Genomic DNA, 8,393 nt, shown 5'->3' with positions numbered 1-8,393 from the left:
TCAACCTCTTTATCAGGATACTGATTTCATGCATCAACTAGTTCACACGCTCCCTCCCCCCAACCCCAACATCAACATTCATGCATGTGAGCGCACATAGACTGTAAAAAAAGTTTAAATAATGTTGTTAAATTCATGTATTAACTGGGAAACTCGACATTGGCTGTTGTGTCACTCGCATTTGAGTGCGTGATGATATGGCCAAGATATGGCCTTTTACTGTGGCCAGCCTAAGGCACACCTGTGCAATAATCATGCTGTCTAATCAGCATCTTGATATTCCACACCTGTGAGGTGAATGGATTATCTCGGCAAAGGAGAAGTGCTCATTAACACAGATTTAGACAGATTTGTGAATAATATTTGAGAGAAATATGCCTTTTGTGTACATAGAAAAATTCTTAGATCTTTGAGTTCAGCTTATGAAAAATGTGGGCAAAAACAAAAGTGTTCCGTTTATCATTTTGTTAAGTGTATATGCAATATAATTATTTTATTTTTTAAATTTAAAGTTCAAACTAAATCTTTCAAAAAATCTTTTGAAAGACGGAGATACATCAGGTGTAATACAAAAATGTTTGGGGTTTATTTGGGAAAAGCTGAATAAAACGTTAAGACAAAATAAACAAAAAATATAATAGTAAATCTCTTTAAGCTCTTTAAATTGGTTTGCGTTTGAAGTGCGATTATTGACTTTGGTTTCAAATCATCTGAAATCTCAAATGTGTTTTATATAAAAAAGCAAGGTCTAATGAACAACAGAACATAATAATATAAGGCAATTACAATATTACAAGAGCCATAGATGAATATAAATATTTAATTTATCAAAATATTTTTCAAAAGCAGCCAAATACTTACTTGGGCTACTTTACAAAAAAAAAGTATTATTACCATCTCTGCATCAAGTCTAAAAACAATAGGATCAGACAATATTCAGTGGTGTAGTAGTATATGACACATGTAATTAAAAAATTGGATATGTTCTAAAATGAAAAGTGAAATGTAGTCTAAAGTTTAATAAGCAGCTTAGCACATTGCATTCAGCACATTGTTGATGTGATTGCTTTAACAGCCACTAGAGGGCCACCTTAGGCAGGGCAATAAGCATGGCTGTTTGTTGTCATGCAATAAACTGAAAACTGCTTTTGACTACCATCTCCACTAGTCTGTCTCTAATGAGGCATTTAAAGGATTAGTTCACTGTTAAAAAAAACTTTTGCTGATAATTTCAGTAGCACCTCAATGCAGTACATGAGATCCACGGGGAGGAGTCGGATCAAGATCCAAGGGGTGGAGATGGGTAGGATTAGGGGTGGGTTTAGGGATCAGGGTGCGGAGATTGGTAGGTTTAGGTATATGTAAGGTGGGAGGAGTTGGATCGGGATCCGACTCCTCCCCGTGGATTTCATGTTCTGCAGTGAGGACCATCTCGAAAATTTACTCACCCCCATGTCATCCAAGATGTCCATGTCTTTCTTTCTTCAGTCGAAAAGAAATTAAGGTTTTTGATGAAAACATTGCAGGATTTTTCTCCATATAATGGACTTCAATGGGCCCCAAACGGTTCAGGGTCCAAATGACAGTTTCAGTGCAGCTTCAAAGGGCTTTAAATGATACCAGACGAGAATAAGAGTCTTATCTAGCGAAACGATCTGTCATTTCAAAAATAAATAAAAAAGTTTAAGTTTTATAAGCACAAATGCTCGCCTTGCTCTGTTCTGTGATGCGCGTTCGTGATGGCACGTAATACGCAATTACGTTGAAAAGGTCACGCTTGACGTAAGCGGAAGTACCGAGTCAGTGTTTACAAATGTATACTTTTAGCCTTGTTAATATTAAAACACACAGGATACGCACACGAAATGGGCATTTTAAATGGCAAACTGACACAAAGACATTTGAATACAGTATATGTATATGGTCCTCCATCCTCACATTTGTAAACACTGACTCGGTACTTCCGCTTACGTCAAGCGTGACCTTTTCAACGTAATTGCGGTTTAGGCGCCGTCACGAATGCGCATCACAGAACAGAGCAAGGCGAGCATTTGTGCTTATAAAACTTAAACTTTTTATTTATTTTTGAAATGACCAATTGTTTCGCTAGATAAGACCCTTATTCATCGTCTGGTATCGTTTAAAGCCCTTAGAAGCTTGGACCTTGAAACGTTTGGGGCCCATTGAAGTCCATTATATGGAAAAGAAAGACATGGACATCTTGGATGACATGGGGGTGAGTAAATTATCAGCAAAAGTTTTTTTTTTTAAAAGTGAACTAATCCTTTAATGGAAAAGCACTTCACAAAAGTCTTCACCTTTACACATAGATTCTGTGTTTGTTTATGCTCAAAACTAAATTGCACCTCTTGCATTTATACAGTTTTATGTTAATCAATGTCATGGTACTTGTGCAAAAAAACATTGTTCACAACTTGTAATAATTCAATCAGCTCATTGCCTAAAATTAATATGATGTAAGTTAACTGTTTGATTTATATATGTACATTTCTGAAACACATTACTTGAACACAGATCACTCTAAATTGTAATTTTCTGAAAAGTTGCTTTGAAACGATATTTACTGTGAAAAGCGCTGTACTAATAAATATGTATTGAATTTATTTCCACAAATATTTCACATAATATCTGATTAACATTAATCTAATTAGTCTTCTCTTCTAGATAGCATCCCCTACCTTGTGTTACAGCAGAGACCCTTGTTATTCATTCATTGCTTAACATGGCGGATACAGGTGTGCCTTTCAGCCTAAAAGATGTTCCAGACATTTGAAGGAACCGTCACTGTACCGATCGAGCCAGTGCTGCATGGTCACGAAAGTTTATCATTTGTACACATTTACAAGCCTTGACAATTTAAGCATTCAAGCGTAAGAGAACTCGCGCACACTGTGAGAAGTTTTGTCCGAAGCGCAGAAAGCTTCACATCTCAGACAGCGTGCAAATAATAAAATGAATTCTCTTGCATGTCTCCTTGCGGTTGAATGGATAAATTCACACAAATGTATCTCAAAATACCCACCTTGCCTTGTAAACATAGTCAGTTATGGCTTAAATGAATGTAAACAATAGAGAAAGACAACGCATGTGAGTCAGTAGGTGATATTGGATCAGTGCATTATGTCTTAGTGGCAAAAGCCCCTTATTAATCTGTGGTGATCAAACTACAAAAAGACAAAGAAATCACTCACTGAATGACTTTTGTAACTTTAATAAGGATTAACCTTTATTTAATTTACACAGTGAACATTAGTGCACAGTGGGGGGGAAAGGACTGTAATTTATTCAGTGAAACAAAAGTTAAATGTGTCTAGAATCATTATCATACTTTTCAGTGACAATAGGGGTAAAATGCCCCCACTTTGACAAAGCAACGGTCCAGTGGATAAAAGACTCCACTCACATTCAGGGTCACATTTTGGACCTTGTACTCTCATGGGTTTGCATTCAGTGATATTGTTGTATCTGATTTTATGCTTTTGGACCATAAGCCGATATTATTTTCTACGTCTCTTCCTTGCCTTTCTCATTCCACGACTGTCTCGGTCCTATTCTTCTCAGTTTGGCTCAAATTTTAACTTTTGGATATCCTGCACACTTGCTTTTGGATACACCGCTATCGGACTTGGATACCGACCAACATCTGTCTATTAAACTCTGCCTGGCTGAATGTCCTAAATGTAACTGCTCTGCTTATAGCCTTATAAACCCAAACCTAAATCTGAACCATGGCTCAACTCTGATATCTGACGAATAAGACAAGTTAGTAGTAAGGCTGAGCGCAAATGGAAAAAGGACGAGCTACATATTTCATTCCAGTTCTTTATAGACAGTTTATCGGCTTATCAGAATGCTAAGTCGGCTAAAGCCACATATTTTTCTTATGGCAAATCATTTTAGACCTAAGGTTTTATTTTTAGTTATTCTGTTGTAAATACTATGTCTGCTGCATCTGATGCTTTATGTGAAAGCTTCTTGAGATTTTTCATTGACAAAACCTCTAATTTGAGACCCAAGGCATGCCCTTCTCATACTGAACCCTCTATTCAGCTGTTCTGGTTCCTGGGATGCTTTTGAACCTATTTCTCTGCAACTCCTCAAAAACATTATAGTCAATATTAAACCATCTTTCTGCTCTCTTGACATCATTCTTCCTCAAGTTTCTTAAATTAATTGATTCTGTTGGGCCGGGATTGGTCATTACTGGCTCTATCCCTGCTGCCCTTAAAGGGGGAACTTTGCAACAATTTCAACTTAATAAAACCATTTAGAAATAATTTGGATGGTCAAATAACCTGTTCCGGTAAAAATGGCAACTTTCCCCACTCCCCCCAACATTCCCAGGCGGAAAACCAACCTTGCAACATGGGGACTAACGTCCCGGCAAATTGGAAATAAGAAGCAAAACCCGTATACAGAAAGCCTGTTCACTCCCTCCCTATTAAAGGGATAGTTCACCCAAAAATGAAAATTCTGTCAGTATTTACTTACCCTCATGTTGTTCCAACCCCGTAAGACCTTCGTTCATCTTCGGAACATCAATATTTTTGATGAAATCTGAGAGCTGGATCACTCCTCCATAGGCTTCAAAAGGATTGAAACTTGCCAGCCTCGAAAAGTTATTAAAGACATCATTAAAATAGTCCAAGTGACTACAGTGGCTCAATCTTAAGTTTATCAAGCGACGAGAATACTTTTTGTGCGCAAAAACAAACAAAAATAACGACTTTATTTCAACTATTCATTTCCTTCTCTGTTGGCCTCTAGTCAGTTAACTTAGTGTAATAGCGTAGAGCTACGTCACATGTAGGCTCACTATTGGCCGACGCTGGTCATGTGTGTGATGCGTGTGACGTACAACAACAGAAGCTCTACGCTTTTACACTAGTGAACTGACTCGAGGCCCACAGAGAAGAAAATAAATAGTTGAAATAAAGTCGTTATTTTTGTTTTTTTGCGCACAAAAAGTATTCTCGTCGTTTGATAAACTTAAGATTGAGCCACTGTAGTCACTTGGACGATGTCTGTAATAACTTTTCGGGGCCTGCAAGTTCAATCCCTCAAGAAGCCTATGGAGGAGTATGGAGGAGTGATCCAGCTCTCAGATTTCATCAAAAATATCTTAATTCGTGTTCCGAGGACGAACGAAGGTCCTACGGGGTTGGAACAACATGAGGGTGAGTAAATACTGACATGATTTTCATTTTTGGGTGAACTAACCCTTTAAGCGCTATTGTGGCGCTTTTCCACTCCATGGTACGGTACGGTTCGGTTCGGTACGTCACGCTTTGGCACTTTTCCACTGCATGGTACGGTACGGCTCGGCTTGGCACGGCTCACTTGTGGTGCTTTTCCACTGCATGGTACTGTACTATTCGGTTCGGTACATAATGCTTTGGCGCTTTTCCACTGCATGGTACGGTACGGTACAGTACGGTACGGCTCGGCACGGCTCACTTGTGGCGCTTTTCCACTGCATGGTACGGTACGGTACGGCTCGCTTCGGCTCGCTTTAAATGGTACCACCTCTGTTGAGGTTCCCAGCGTACCGTACCGATAATAAAATGTGACGTGGAAGCACTGTAGATCACTGATTGGTCAGACAGACAGAATCGTCACTACCAGCGTCATTGTATCTGCGAGACATCAAACCCGCTAGATTTAAATAGCCAGTAACAGCCTCCAATGTTTTAAAACTACTTGCTTGACTTGCTTGAAGAAACAACAAACTTGCTGCGAAAGAAGCGCAGATGTTCCTCTTGTTAGTTGCCGAGGAGCGGATAAACTATAACGATCAGTAATAATCCCACCCACTTTGAAGCGGTACTAACTGCAGTGGAAAAACAACCGAGCTAAAGCGAACTGAGCCGTGCCGCGCCGCGCTGAGCCGAGTCGTACCACGCAGTGGAAAAGCGAAGCGAGCTGAACCGTGCCTCGCCGAGCCGAACCGTGCCTCGCCGAGCCGAACCGTTCTGAGCCGTACCAAGCCGTACCATGCAGTGGAAAAGTGTCATTGTATCGAATTTTGATTGTAGCTCCGGCAGAGTTCCACTGGGGGGCGATCGCCCTGAGTGCAAAATGAATGGGAGTCTATGGAGCTAGACCAGGGATTCCCAAAGTGTGGTACGCGCACCCCCAGGGGTACACGAGCTGCCACCACTGGGTGCGCGAGAGGAAAAATGTAATGGCGGTCTGTTTTTTTAAGTAGGATTTTTCCATACAATAAAATAAAAAATTGTTTTTCTTATCCATGCATATCTCACAGATGAACTCCCCTTGATTTTCAATTGAACAATCAATGTGAGCAGCCTTCACATCTAATTCACAATAGATGCATTCAGCATCGTCATCTGTTTTCTGCTTGTATTTTTGTTGAGCCTTACTTGTTCCTTTTTTTTTGCAGCCTTTGTGGCAGCCTTTGCTTCTTTTTGTATGGTGAGGAAGTGAGGAAATCCGTTGGCCAGGCCAACTTGGCCTTGGCCAGGGGGACAGCTACAACTTGAGGACTATTGACTGCATGGCTATAAGGAAATGGATATACAATACGATATTTGATTTCCTAATTAGGTTTTTACTACCTAGTTTCTCTTGCAGGTTCAGTGGGCTGCTGGTAACTTGTCCAAGGGTGTGATGGTGGGTGTGTTGTGGTGAGATCAGAAGATGATGACTGGGTCCTTTAAAAAAACAACAGACACAAGCACATATGCACGCACATGCACAAACACACACACGCACACACGCACGCACGCACGCACGCACGCACGCACACACACACACACACACACACACATATAACAACATTTCTTAACAGGCAACATTACTGCATTGCATTTTCACAAAAACAACTTATTAGGACATTCAAAACTCCAAGTTCTCCTTACCAGCTTCAGGGGCCTATAGGCTGCTCCAGATAAAGTTGCTAAAAACTGGGCAAACAAGTCCATTTGTGATAGCAGTACATTTTGTTCCTTTACATATATTGTTTATTTGTTGCATAAAAAAAACTCATTAATAAAAATGGGGAATTTCCTTTCTGTTTATTTCTCTCAATGTATACACTTTTAAAGCATTAAAATGTTTTTGGTTTCGTGCTTAAAACCTGTTAACCCGCAGGAGGGCGGCAGCACAATGAAACGGTCATTGTTTACATTAGACAAGTCAAGTCACCTTGATTTCTATAGCGCTTCATACAATACAGATACAATACATTTCTCTTTATACAATATATTTCGGCTATTGTTCAGCTGAAGTCAGTTCAGTGTTGATTAGGGGTGTGACGATACCCTTGTGTAACGATTCGATATATCACGATACTGTACTCACGATCACGATACGGCTGACTACGGCAACCTCGAGATAAACAGAGAGAATAATATTAGCGTAGATGCCATTCTTCTTAAGATATAACAAGTACTGTACACTGGGTGTTATAGGAAGTGTTCATGCTTCTGGATGACCTAATTTATGCAGCCTAACAATCAACTGATTTGAAAAAAAGAAATTGATAATGCGTTATGCCAGGTAAAAAATATGTTTTTTTTTTAGACCAGCTGGAGTTTGTTTATTAAGCATGCAGGGCAACCACCCAGAGCATTTCAATAATCTAGCCTTGAGATCGATTTGTCATTGAGAGCATATATTGTATTTTATATATATTTATTTTATATATATTTTATTTCAATGTAAACGATTGCAATTAACTTGACAAACTATAGGCTACATCATTAAAAAGGTAAGACTCAAGCTTAAAGTTTTGAATTCTGTTTTACTCTTAATATCTTATAATGACAGTAATTGCTTAAATTGTGTGAGGAGTCGATACCTTTTATGAAATATGTGCCTCATTCACATCCATTTTAGAAAAAAAAACCCTGTACCTTACAGGCTGTAGCTACAGTGTTCATGAAAGCGCTTGATTAAACGGCGATCGGGGCTTTTAGTTCAAAAGCATGCAGATTTGGAGAAACATTGATCAATTCTCATACGTTTACTTCATGGTCTTTAAAGAGGAGTAATATTTATTACATTTTTACCCAAAATGAGGTGATGTGAGCATTATGGATCCATAAACACTCTCATATAATGTCTGTTTCATTCACACTGGAAGCCAGAGGGAGCCCTAGCATAGAAAGTCCAAGTAAGACACTTAGGTCCGGTTTCACAGGGATTAGATTAATCCAGGAGCAGCTTTTATAAGCGTGCCTTAGAAGAAGAAGAAAACATTACTGGTGTGTATCTAAAAACACCTCAAACATGCTTTTTAGACTGGGAGTCTTAAAAGCCTGTTCTTGTGAAACATGCAGGGGGTATATAGTCATACATCGTATGACGTTCCAAGAAATCCATTATTTTGGGAAAGGCATCCAGAGATC

General features: G+C 39.2%; 1 protein-coding gene across 1 annotated transcript in view; it reads left to right on the top strand.

Annotated features, from left to right (window-relative positions):
* Positions 1 to 8,393, top strand: part of stk16 (serine/threonine kinase 16) — a 230,927-nt gene that overhangs the window by 199,519 nt on the left and 23,015 nt on the right. The window lies entirely within an intron of this gene.

The sequence above is a fragment of the Siphateles boraxobius genome, unplaced genomic scaffold, assembly GCF_051911475.1.
Source record: "Siphateles boraxobius isolate OS27281-9 unplaced genomic scaffold, OSU_SipBor_1 53, whole genome shotgun sequence".
Lineage (NCBI taxonomy): Eukaryota > Metazoa > Chordata > Actinopteri > Cypriniformes > Leuciscidae > Siphateles > Siphateles boraxobius.
Note: the sequence above shows the minus strand (reverse complement) of the source record. Positions and strands in the feature narration are given on the sequence as shown.